General features: G+C 46.6%; 1 protein-coding gene across 4 annotated transcripts in view; it reads left to right on the top strand.

Moving 5' to 3' along the window:
• PRICKLE2 (prickle planar cell polarity protein 2) overlaps nucleotides 1-12,774 on the top strand; it is a 105,589-nt gene that overhangs the window by 54,142 nt on the left and 38,673 nt on the right. Inside the window, exon 1 of one of the 4 annotated variants that reach the window (XM_062630223.1) lies at nucleotides 9,723-10,234. The exons of the other annotated variants lie outside the window; for them this stretch is intronic. The gene's annotated coding sequence lies outside the window, so the exon portion shown is untranslated. Of the gene's footprint in view, nucleotides 1-9,722; nucleotides 10,235-12,774 lie in introns of those variants that run through there. 4 annotated transcript variants of the gene reach the window in all.

Here is a 12,774-nt window from a genome sequence, read left to right as displayed (position 1 = left end):
GGATCAGGTTGCTCCAAGCCCCTGTGTCCAACCTGGCCTTTAACACTGCCAGGGATGGGGCAGCCACAGCTTTTCTGGGCCCCCTGTGCCAGCACCTCAGCACCCTCACAGGGAAGAGCTTCTGCCTAAGAGCTCATCTCAATCTCCCCTCTGTCAGGTTAAAGCCATTCCCCCTTGTTGTGTCCCTACAGGCCCTTGTAAAAAGCCCCTTTCCAGATTTCTTGTCAGCCCCTTTAGGTACTGGAAGCTGCTCAAAGATCTCCTCTTAAGGAGCCTTCTCTTCTCAAGCTCTCTGATGGGCTGTGTCTCAGCCAGGAGCTGGGGATGGTCAGTGTCACAGCAAACGGCTCATGCTCCTCTGTTGCTTTCACATGCTGCTTGTCAAGGACGTACAAATATGTTTCTTTGCACTAGGAAATCAAAGAAATCTTTGTTCTGGTGTCACGTGCTGTGTTTTTTATCCAGTTGGTGCAGTGTTTGTTGACGTCCTCGTCACTGCCTGTTTGCAGTTACTCCTGAGCATCCCTGCCCAGCCTGGCTGGGGCTTCATTCTTTCACAAGGGCCTAAATCTCCTCAATGTAAACATTTCCTGCTTTCCAAGCATGTTACTTGTTGTCTCCATGTTCTCAATTTCTTAAGCACTGTAGGAAAGAGCCCCTTGCATGAAGAGCTTAGATCTCACACCTCCAAACATCTTCCCAGTAAGCACTTTCTCAGTGTCTAACACCCACTAAAAAACAGTGGGAGCTGAATCCTTGACTACTGCCAAAATATCCAGATACTCTGAGCATCTGACTGCTTTCCTTGACCACCTCTGTTAGAATAGGGGGTAGTAGGAAGGAAGTGAGAAGAGCAGTCCCTCCTGGAGCACGAACACCAGGAATGAGTCAGAATTAGTCTGGGTCTAAGCCACAGCATATTTTGCAGCTTAGGACCCATAGCCTGTCACATAAGCAACTTTGCAACCTGTGTTGGCTGTGAATGATGATCCAACCCCTAAATCTGGTGGTTAGGGATGCCTGGAGCCTGATTCTTGTGCTGGTGAGCTGCCAGCAAGCAGCATTTTCACCTAAATCCCCAACTGATTTCAAGTGAGCATCCTACCCCATAACTTCCCCACCATTTTAAATGTTTCCAAACAAATTAACTCTTGGTAGTACAAATAATCATTGCACTCCAGTATACAGTATCTGCTTTCCAATCCTTTAAAATATTCTCCTGTTGAGACATCTCATTTGTTAAACCACGGCTGCTTCAGCTTTTGGTGAGCTGCAGAGCAACTCTTCTGTACTATATACTCAGTGCCAACTCTCTGCAAACCTGGTGGGGATGGGGAAAGGTGTGTTTCAAAGGAATGTATCTTGGGGATGCTTTGGAGAAGGATGTTGGACATGAGCCCATCCGAGGAGGATGGATATATATGCCCAGTGTAAATTATTTTTGCCATGTTTTGCCATTTTCTGTAGAAGAGCTCATCTCTGAGACTTCAGGGACTTCAGAAAGTTGAGTATAGCAGGTTTGCCTCGACACAGAGGTGACAAAGTTTTGTTCAAAGCCATTTGCGAAATCATAGTTGACACCAAAACTAAACCCAGTTTCATGTCCCTTCCATTAGCACAAGGTGCTGCTTGCTCAGGTGAAGGTGGAGAGGCTGGGGATGCAGTGATTTCCTGTGTATCTTACATGGAATGGAAACTTCACCAAGTCTAAACTTCTTTCAAAGCAGAGATGTTACAGCAAGTGTCAAAATCCTTCTTAGCCACAGCTTTATGCACGTAGCGGCCGCTCAGGGCGGGAAGGCAGCTGCCAAGCTGTGATCGCTGCTTATTACACTAATTATAATAGTCTCGCCAGTATTGTGAGCTTCCCTTCTTCCCCCAGCTGTCTCTCTGGTCATCCATGGTTGTCCATCTTTTTGACATACATGCTTGAAGTGCTTGGTACCTCAAGAAGCCCAGCTGCATTCCACCCTCTGCTACCCTGCGCTGATAAAAGGGAATGATTACAGTTTGCACAGAGAAGGAATTTGGGGGATTGAGCTGTTTGCCCTGAAATAAGGCCATGTAAAGGTGAGATGTTACCCCAACTCCACATTTACAAGGTTCTCAGCAAGATGAGCTACCCTGGTCCGGAGCATCCCAATGTGTTTGGGATGGAGGGAAGAAGATAATGTCCAGCACTGGCTCCATTGCCTTTTTCCTCCATATTTGGGGGTTTTCTGCCTTGTACCAGTGCAACCAGTCTAAATACCGGTCAGAACAATCCCCACCAGTCTGGCTATGCCGCAGGAAGGTTTCCAGCTCTAACCCAATCCACTGTTCTCCAGAAATGTCCTCACCTCTCTGCCATGGGAGCCTGACCCCCAAATTGCTATTATCTTATTGCAAGGATACACTGTGAGTTAAATGCTCAGCAAAAAGAAGGCTTCATTCCCTTGGATGCCCACTTGTTTTTTATTTCACTGGGGAGGGGTTAGTCTTTGTCCCAATTGCTTTGAGGAACAGCCCCATTCCAAAGCAGCCAGCAAAATGCTTTCTGAACCACAAAACAATGGGACTCAGTACATCTTTAGCAGCAATAATTGCTTCTAGAAGGCTGATGTGTTTAGCCTGCTCATGTTTACCAAACATGTTTGCTTCTCCCTTTGAAGATAATGTTGTGTGCAGCACAGCATTGTAGGGGAAAAAAGGGGAAGAATGGCCTGTGGGTTTCAGTATATTTAATGAGCAATGGCTGACATGAGCAATAGCACTTCCTGATGCTGGTGTCCCCCCTGTTAATGGCTAGCGATTGGGTTTCTCCACCCCCCGTGGTGCTGGAGCTGTGGGGAGGATGCCCTCATGGGCTCCTGCAAGCTAGGGAGCATGCCTGGAGGGCAGCAGCAGCCTGGCACAGTGATGCTGATGTCCCCATGAGTGTGGGGCACTACTGAAGTCTCCTGGCTGGGGACATCTGTGAGCCATGCCTCGGTGTGGCTGTGATGACAGCAATCAGCATCTCCTTGCAGGGTGGCTTTGACCGTTTACTAGAGGTGGTTTCTAGGTGCTGGGGCTTGTGTGTCATAGAGGGATGCTCCTGTGATGCCGCCTGCATGGGACCCATCAGGGGAAGTGGGAACTGGTTGGGACCCGCTGTAGTAGGGAGCCAGCGCTGGAGTCAGGGACCATGCTTCTGATTCACCCTCTCCTGATATAGCCTTAATTCCTCCCCGTGGGTCCTGATCCCCCCCCCCCCCCGTTCCTCTAGTAGATGATTTAGTTGCCTTTCCATATGGATCACGATAAGATAAAAGCATAGCCACGTTTTACAACCGGGGGAGCAGGTTTAGAGGATGGCGGGTTATACAAAGAAGGGATGCAGGTTTCCAGCTACATTCTCACTGCTGTGGCTGCCTTTGATGAGGGCTGTGATTGATGCTGCGTTTGGAAGCAGGCAGCCATCAGCCAGTGATATGCTGACCTTTCCTTGACGGGCTGAGCAGCTCTAATGATCTTGATGGGGCTGGCGATTTGTATATTGAGTTTGATATACGAGGCTTGACGCAGCATGGAGAAATGGGGCTGGGGTATGACTGACAGCCCTTTCTCATTAAGGATGGTGAGGCATGGGACTGTTTTCCAGTGGTTTCTTTCAGTGGGAATGTTTTGCCCATTATAATGTAGCAGAGAAGTTTTGCTGTTAAATATCTTCTTTTATATATAGGTTCCGAGCAGTTAAGAAAAAAAGGTGAGAGTGAAGTAATTTGCAGGCCAGAAGGCTTCTCTCTTAAAGGGCTGTTCAAATTAGACAATTAATATTTAGTGAGCTAAGTTTACCCTGACTTTAATATTTATCCTTAGGCAGATAAAGCAGTGCAGTAGCTCATGTCCAGGATTATTATGGGGTATTTTTTGTAATTTATTTGTATAAAATTTCAAACTCTTGACTTCTTTCAGGCAACGTTAAAACCTTTTAATTTCCATGAGTCGAGCTGTGTATAAATCACGCCCTGGTTGGCACATCTCTTGGGTGCTTGTGGCAAGAGTAATGAATTTCATGGTTTGTTATGAGCTACTAAAACCAACACAAACACAGAAAGCCCATGATAATCTCAGCATATCATTCAAGGAAGCAATTTATTCCTAAGTATGAACAAATGTCAAGCCAGGATAACAAATTGTTATTACTAATTAAAACAAAGGGAAGAATAGCAAACATCTTTTGCCATTTGTGTGCAGTGCCAGCCTGTCTCAGGGATGCTGGAGCTCCATCCAGCTTCAGGTAGTGGGGCAGCCAGGCTGTAAACCTCTACAGAGACCAAGACACATTCACCTACTCTCTGTGCTCCAGGCAGGACACAGAGCCATGGTCTTAAGCTAGGCAGCATTCAGGTTTAAATCAAGATGCCACTTTTTCATCATTTTATTGTTGAGGGTTTAAAATGTATTTAAAATTGAGGTTAGCTGGGTTGTAGAAGTCTTGGATGGAGCTTGGGGTGGACCAAAATAACACATTCCAGTCCATCTGCTTGCCCTGGCTGGTTTTATATCATCCAGGTCTACTTCATGCTCTCAGTACATAAACACCTATTTTGTCACCTTTCTTCCCACTGAGCAGTTGGGAAGTGAGGAGCCCGGTGCCTTCCTGACCATGGCCAGTCTCCCTGTGTTTGCAAATAAACTGGGAAATTCCAGACTCAAAGGGATCATGAAAGCCCATTTCTGTTCATGACCCAATAAACAGTCTGGTTTAGGGAGGTAAAAATCAGACTTGTGTTGCTTGGCCAGAACTTGAAACTCAGCTCTGAGCACAGAGATGGTTAAGCATCATATCTCAGTGCTGGGGGGTGGGGGGGGGAGATGCACAGCTTTTGGGTGAAGGACCAGGTTGTGCATAGCTAAAGCAGAGGGGAGCTTGGTAAGCAAAGGCAAGAAATCCTCAGAGCATAACCAGTGACCTGAAACGCTCTCTTAGACAGGTTTGAAGCCAAAAGATAGAATAAAAACCATCTAACGTGACAGCAACTGACAGAGTCAGGCAGCGAGAAGGGCGGCAGCGAGGGAGTCCTGAGCTGCTGCCAAGGCACATGTTAATGCAGACTTTCAGGGTTAGTTGGTTATCCTGAAAATACATCTTCTATTTTGTGTAAATGGAAAGTTAATTTGTTGCTGATCAGAGGTTTAGATCTTCGGAGAACATACCACCAGATAAGCTGAAGATCTATGCGCTTCCTTCACAACATATTTTCAGCAAACGCTTTATTGTTCATGGAAAGGCCCCAAGAAAAGTATGTCATTAAAAAATATATAACTGTGTTGAGTTTATTTAGCTTAAATTACAATACAGCACTTTAATGAGGCTTTTGTAGACGTCATTAAAGGACACGATTAAAAAGTGTTCAGATGAGAATACGATCAGGGCTGGCAAAAGGGACAAAACCACACACGCATCCAGATTGTTGTTTGCATTCAGTTACAAATTTGATTTCAGCGTACAAAAGTAGAAAACATGGTATTGCCGAGTTAAAGCCGGAGGCCTTATTATTGTTAAGCTCTCCAAAGCTTCTTGCAGTAAGTTGATTAAAAAAAAAATAGATATACAGTGATGGATTGAAACGCCATCCATGGCGTGCTGCACATGTTGCATTGGGGTGTGCAGTTCCTGTCTGTGATCTGGGAGTGTGCGGTGGGGTGGGGACAGTCAGTAGGTGACGGTCATTTGGGGGGGCCTTGTCATTGGGGGTGCAGGGCAGTGATGCTCATGAGCAGCAGTGCAGTGTGCTGCAGCATCACCCTTCCCTTTGAGTTGTTTGGTGCTGCCAGAGGGCACAGGGTTGTCACCCTGCTCTGCTCATGCACCGGAGGATGCTGCAAGGGTCAGCCCTGTCTCTCTGGGTGAATCCATAGGAAATACAGAAAATAGTCTCTAAAATCAGCCACAGATTGGGCTGTACCTCTCCTTCTGTGCCAGCTGCTGCTGGGCTCCACGGTGGTTTAGAAACTAAGCTCCTCCTTGCAGACCACCAGCACAGATCCTTACCCATTTCTCTGGCAAAAAGGAGTGCAGCAATGGTGACAGTAGGAGAGGGTCTGTCTCAGGCAGCAGCCCCACATAGCAGCCCTAAGGAAAAGTGGAGGAGGCCAAGGTTTGGCGATTAATGAGCTGATGTTGGTCTCTGCGCCTCCCTCCATCCCGTTTTTCTTTGAGGTAAGACATCCCTGTTTCTGGCATTGAGAGGTGTGGGGAGGATCTGCTGCCGTTTTTAAAAACAGAACAAGAATTAAAAAGAGAGCTCAGCCTCATTGAAAGTCCTGACCTGTATTTCATTACTTTAGTTCTCCAAGGATCCTTCCCCATACCTTGGGCACATCCCTATGTGCCTTCCAAAGAGCCAGGCATTTTGCCAGAAGGAGTGGGCTGGACCCTGCCTCCCTTCTCTGCTCACTGCTAACAGCTTTCTGCAATACCTCTGCCTTTCCCCTCCGATGTTTACTAAGCTGTACCCTCTCCAGCCTCTTGTTCTCCTGCTGAAGCCTTCCCCATGGCCATGGGAGCACAGCTCTGATTGGGACCATGCTGGGCATGACCCATCCTGGCACCCAGGCAGGAGCGCTGGCTCTGCGAGCAGAGGTTTCTGTGCAAATTACAGGGGCGAGCGTGGGAACGGAGGGGAAAAAAGCCACTGTGAGTATCCAATTCTGCATTTCTGTGGGTAGAAAGAGCGATGGGAAAGCAATCTGTTATTGTGCCTGTCACTGTGAGCCAGAACGGGCTCAGTGCTGGTGGGAGACCTGCCATCCCACTGATCCCGTGTTGCATGCAGCACAGGGGACAGCCTTTGTCCCCAACAGGCAGCATTTCAGGGCAGCTGAGGCTGGAGCCTCTGTGATTTCCCAAGGTAGCAGTGTTGTGCAGTGCCATGGCACGCTGCAGCAGAGGATGCTCACTAAATAATTCAGAAAGGCAACTTGATCTGACATTCATAAGGTTAATAGCCCAGGGACCTTGAGGGCACCAGTCTGCTGTCACTGCACATGGCCATGCCATGTAGCTCATTGTCATTGGGAGAGTCAACAATGTCACATGGAGCTGTATTGATTGATGGATGATTTATATCCCAAGGTGATAAAATACAGTGTTTATGAAACGTGGGCTTTTTTTTTTTGTTAAAATAGTTAAATTTGTGATTTGTTAAATTAGCCAAAGGAATGAGTTTATGCAAATGGCAGAAAGTTTGAAGTTCGCTGGGTTTGGATCTTTGTCTTTAAAACTAGCAACAAAGGGCAGAAGGATGCGGCTACTTTTACAAGCAGAGTTATCCATCCCTCACCTTTGCACCTAAGCAGAGGCTTCCTGTTCTTGACCTTTCTTTATTTCAGTAGCTAAGGTTTTACTTCTGGTCATTTGCTTTGTTGCTGGCAGTTGTTAGTGGCCATTTTCATAATGGTGCAAGTCCTTCATGTGACCTTTGATAATGTCCTCCACTGGTTTGGTATTTTCCTTGCTGCTTAATGAGACACCCCTTTCACCTGTATAATGTGCAGAATCCATCAAGAAATCTTGTGTGCCTTCTGGAGTTATTCCAACCCATGACCTTTTCACAAGCCTTGCAGTAGGTAACGGCAATATGGAGCAATTGCCAGTGAACCAGCAGCTTTCATAGCAGGAAGGCTTATTTCCACTTTCCTAAGACAGCTGTGTGTCCAAATGGGGCAGCTTCTAATCTGATTTCTCATCTCAGAAGAGCCAGTTTGTTGGATTTAGTGGCTGTTTAGCTTTGCAAGTATTGGAACAAGAAGTTTGCCAGGAGTGATGACGATTATACATGCTGTTTGGAGATAAAAAGCTCTTCTCATAGTTAGTGAGACCATAAGATTACATCAGCTCATGATTCTAACTCCCATTTTGTCTTTGTGGATCAATTTATACTTAAAAGTTTGCAGTTTCTGGTGTGATTCCTTTCTTGGGTGATCCACTTGGCCAAAACAGCCCTGTCAACCTTCCCTCTGAGCACAGGGCGGGCTGGTTGGTCCTGCTCAAGTGGCACTTGGAGCATTAAAAGACCCCTTATAGCTAAAGGTTTTTTGCTCCTTGGAAGTTAATGCAGATAAAGTCAGGCATTTTACTTGTGTTTGTTGAAAATTAGCACCTACAGGACTTGCTGTGTGGAGGGACACATATTCTTTGTGCCAGTTGTAGCCCTGAGTCACTGTTGTGTGCTTTTAGCAGTAGGTTTGCAGGGAAGATTGTTACAGTAAACATGGGTAATTTCTGCTCCACAGCACTTCGCTCAACATTTTTTATAAGCAGGCTTCTTTATTTGCTTTTGCTCATCAGTTTTGTCTCATTTCCTTTGTATTGTAATTAATATGCTCAGAATTTAAGAGGAAAAATGCATCATCTTGGGGCCTTGGCATGTTTACCATAAAGAGGCAGCTGGCAGCCTATGCACAGCCCCAGTGCAAGCTGGAAGGGGCAAAATGCACCACTTTAACAAGCTGAAGGCTCAAGGGAATTTTTCCCTACAAGTTCTACTGCTCTGTGTAGTTGGAAGGACTCTGCTTTGCATTTCAGCCATCCCCAGTAGAAGTGGAGGTGACACTGCGCTGTCCTCCTTGAAAGGAAAGTCTGACCTTGAGATTGAGTGTAATTCCATATAATGAAACCTAATTTATGAGCCTTAATAATAATAATAATTTAAAGCATTTGAGACTGCAGGAAGACTCACTGTAGTTTCTGCTGTAGTTTCTGCATCCTTCTGTGTTCTGTAAACACAGTTAACATTGCCAAGTATCAAGGGCTCCGAAATCTGGAGCCGGACCCCAGAAGTCAGGAGCATGCTAGAAAAGCACTACATGTTGGGCAAGTTTTATTTGCTTTCTGTATGTTTCTGAGTCTACAGAAACTAGGTTTTTATAATTTCACTCACTTCTTGCAAATGCAAAAGCTAAGAAGTACGCTGTCCTCCAGTTGGCTTGAATTAGAGATTCATTTGTGACAACCTAATTCTCAAGCAACGGGCTTTAAGAGCAGCAGAAGAGATTTGGCAGCGTAGCTCCCTCTCTGCCTTTTCTGAGGGAAGGGAAGCATGGGGGTAGGAGTCTTCATCATCCCTGTTGGGGCGGTATATTCCTGTGGCTCACAGTACCTGAGATACACATAAAAGGTGCAAATCTTGCATCTCTAGGGGCCGTATGAAAGAAAATGTGTTAAAATACATGGTAACCAAAATGCCATGCTAATAACTTTTATTCCTCAGAATATTTAGCCCTGCTGGTGCACAAACACGCTGCATCTAAAAACCAGTGGGGAATCAATAGCAAACGACTACAGAAAATAATTAAGAGGGCATTGAAAGCCAGGAGAAAAATGATACGTTGCTCGGAGATGGTTGCTTTAATAGCCAGCATACCTAAGAAATGGTGCCTGAAGTTTGACAGCAAGTTGAGATTCGGTCAGCATCAAATGAAGGTGATAGTTTGGGGAAGGATAATTAGTGTCTTCACACCATTCAGTTTTTGGGCTGCTGGTGCAGAGCCAAGTCTTTGCAAACATGCAAGGCAGCGAGAAGGATGGGGGTGAGGGGGTGGGGGGGGGTGGTGGTGTCATTCCTCTCCCTTTCCCTAGGCAGCCTGCAGGATTTACTGATTCTGAAGAGCAGCTGATTTCCATGTAAATAAATGTGAGGGTGGCCGGGCCGTGGCGTGGTCCGGATGCGGTGACTTTGGCTTGCTGACATCATTGCTCATTAGCATGCAGGAGAGGAGAGCAATGCAACAGCAGAGCCCCGCGCCGGCAATTATATTCCATGGGCTGCATCTGTCCTCGTTAATGCTTTGCGCTGGGAGAGCAAATCGGACATCCTCTTGCCACCTCGAAGGGTCATTTAGCAAGAGGCAGGCTGGAAGGGGGAGCTGCTGAATTCAGTTGAATTGGGAGCAGAGACGGAGGGCACCCTCTGGAGCCACGTTTCAGAGCAGGGAAATTGAAGCCAGAGCTCAGGACGCGGGCAGGAATGGCACGTTATTCCATGGCAGGTTTCCTTCGGAGACACGCCGAGGTCTGAAGGGCTCTGACAAAAGCCCGTCTGGTGGCAGGCAGCGTGTGTCGGGGCGGCGGGATGCTTTATGGCACTGCGGTGCTTGGGCTGGTCCTGGGAGCTGCCCACCAGCCGAACGGTGACTGGTACAACTAGGACAGCTGAGCAACCCGCTGGATTCTCTCCTCTTGTGCTGTCGCCGTCGGCGCGAACAGGTAAGAAAGTGCCTTTTGACAGCAACTTCAAAGTTGTCGTGGGTTTTCAGGAGGGGTAGAAAGTAGGAAAGAGGAGGAGGAATAAGGAGCATTCTGTGGATGCACGTAGCTGCGTGCTAACTTTGCTCAGTGTGCCGTTGGTGGCGAGCTCTGAGGGGGCTGCGCTTTTTATCCTGCAGCCTTTGCTGTTCTTGTTGTTTACAACTGGAAAAGGTTAATTGTTAAATTGCATTTCTGCAGCTGCAGGAAGTCGGGGAGAAACATTGATGCCACCGTAATGGATTTTTCAGTTAAGAGATAATCAGGAAGGCTCAACTGGCTCCAAATAGGAATAAGTATTATCAAAAATCCTCATGTCTCAGTGTTAATTTCTTTGCTCTGGTAAATGCAGCTTCTGGAAGCCTGGGTTCTCTGCGCATTTTCTGAGCAGGCTGCATGCAGGGTGGTGTTGTGGCTGAGGACATTACTGTTCAGAGGTTTATTGTGGTGGTTTTGCCTTCCTGAGGGTAGAGAGTTTTAAAGTAATAATCTTTCTACGTCCTTCTTTTTTCATGCCAGAATGCCTCACTATAAACCAACCTTGAACTGCAACCTGGGGGTATGTTTTTCAATGCAATCTTTCCAAGTCAAATTTCCTTTTTCTCTTGTTCCTTGAAGGAACATTCTAAGCAGATGTGACACAGACGTGACCTGTGACCATAGCAAGATTTTAATCCAGTTACTCTTTGTTTTGTAGCTCTGATTCCGTGGCAGTGCTAAACACTGATTGAATCTTTTCAAGCCGTTGAGGATTAGCGCTGGATAGAATGATGCCAAAATAATTACTCACACCAGATGCAGTGTCATCCTTTTAGTTTTAGCTCTCTTATCTTGTAACTTATCTCACTTATTTTTATTCAGCAATTATTTCTCCTACTGAGGGAGCACTTACATGTCTCACATCACTGCATTGTGTTTATAAGGATGCCAGCTAGAGCCTGCGATAAAGATTTGTAAAGTAAAACTATCTGCCGCTAACAAGATTATATTTTGCTGCGTATTTTAATCTTCTCCCGTTGCCACATTCAGCTTAACAAAATGACCCAGCCTTGCGCACTTGCTGCTGGCAGACTTGCTCAGGCTAAGCCAGCACGTACACAGATGAGGCTGGCAGTGATTGCTTTCACAAGCGAGTTGGTCTTGCCTGTCTCAGGAGATGGGTCTAAGCCTTAAGTTTTGAAATCGTTTCAATTTTCAGTGCTGCTCATCCTGCTTCTGAGCATTTTGCCTGTTAGCCAGGCTTTTTCCTTTAGGATATATGACCTGGGAGGTGCTCGACTTGCAGCTTGTTTACTGCTTCCCCTGGCTTCTGCTTGCCATGCTGCAAATGCAGACTGGCAGAGTCCCTCAAAATAGAACTTACAGCCCCAGGGCAGATCACTGGGAACCTGCTTAGCTTAGGCTGAGATCAGTGAGATGGACTGCAAGCCTGGCACAGCATGTGGAAAGAGAGGGGCAGGAAGATAAATGCTCCCTTGAAGAGACCAGGGTTCTGCAAACTTGAGAGGACAGTGAGGACCCACATGCTGAACAGAGACAGGGTTCTTCATGAAGGTCTGGTTTGGGATCCAGAAGGAGAGCCTAAATCTTGCTAGAACCACAGGCTTGGAGGTGATTAAGTTCTTTCAGTTAAGTAGGAGAAAGAAACCACCCTGTGATGCAGCTCTCCATCTTGTTAGGCTGAGAAGCCACCAAATAGTATAAGTAACATCTGACCATCTAACCCACAGGGTAGGACAGGGGCTTTGCTCATGGAAGGGAGTGCTGCTGAACTCAGCTCAAAGGGAGGGTTTGATGGGTGTCCTGCTCCATCCCTGCTTGCTGGCTCCCAGGGCAGTGGGGTTGGGTTTGTCCTGTTATGGGGGACATCAACCCCCTTTCTGGTGTCTACAGCTCCTGTGCCTGCCCATCCTGTGGCTCCCCCTGCCCTCCAAAATCATGAGGTTGGCTTCAGCACCGTTTGCCCACCAGCTTTGGGATTGCTGTTGCTGTTATTGAGCCTGTTGTTCTCTCCAGCCTGAAAACAAGGGTTTGATTTCTTCTCCATGACCAGGATAAAATACATGCTTGTTATTGTTTCTGTGTGCTAAGAGACCTTTGAGGTGCAGGGGAACCAACCAGTACAACCTAACATAAATATGTTGAGATGAACGGTAAGCCTGTGAGCTGGCAGGCTGCCTCCATCATCTCGTATGTGACAGAGCAGCCTATTGGACATGTTTTTCTCCTGGTAGCATGGATGGGAAACAGGCTGGGGCTCACAGCACCTTGTTTTTCCTCTTCTCTCTATTCCCCTTGCTTGATCTGCAGCTCACATGGGTATAGCACTTTTCCCACCTCTGTCTAACCTCTATACTGCAAAATACCTTGACAGCTCCAAATAGAGAGTTCTTTTGAGATCTGCTGAGTTATTAATATCCCTTAATTTAACCATCTCATCTTTATACATCGGAGTTTTCACAGTTCATGTCATAGGTTGCAACTCACAGGAACAGCCTGGC

The sequence above is a fragment of the Pezoporus occidentalis genome, unplaced genomic scaffold (assembly GCF_034315485.1).
Source record: "Pezoporus occidentalis ecotype Australia unplaced genomic scaffold, CSIRO_AGI_Poc_V1 ctg35, whole genome shotgun sequence".
NCBI lineage: Eukaryota > Metazoa > Chordata > Aves > Psittaciformes > Psittacidae > Pezoporus > Pezoporus occidentalis.
Note: the sequence above shows the minus strand (reverse complement) of the source record. Positions and strands in the feature narration are given on the sequence as shown.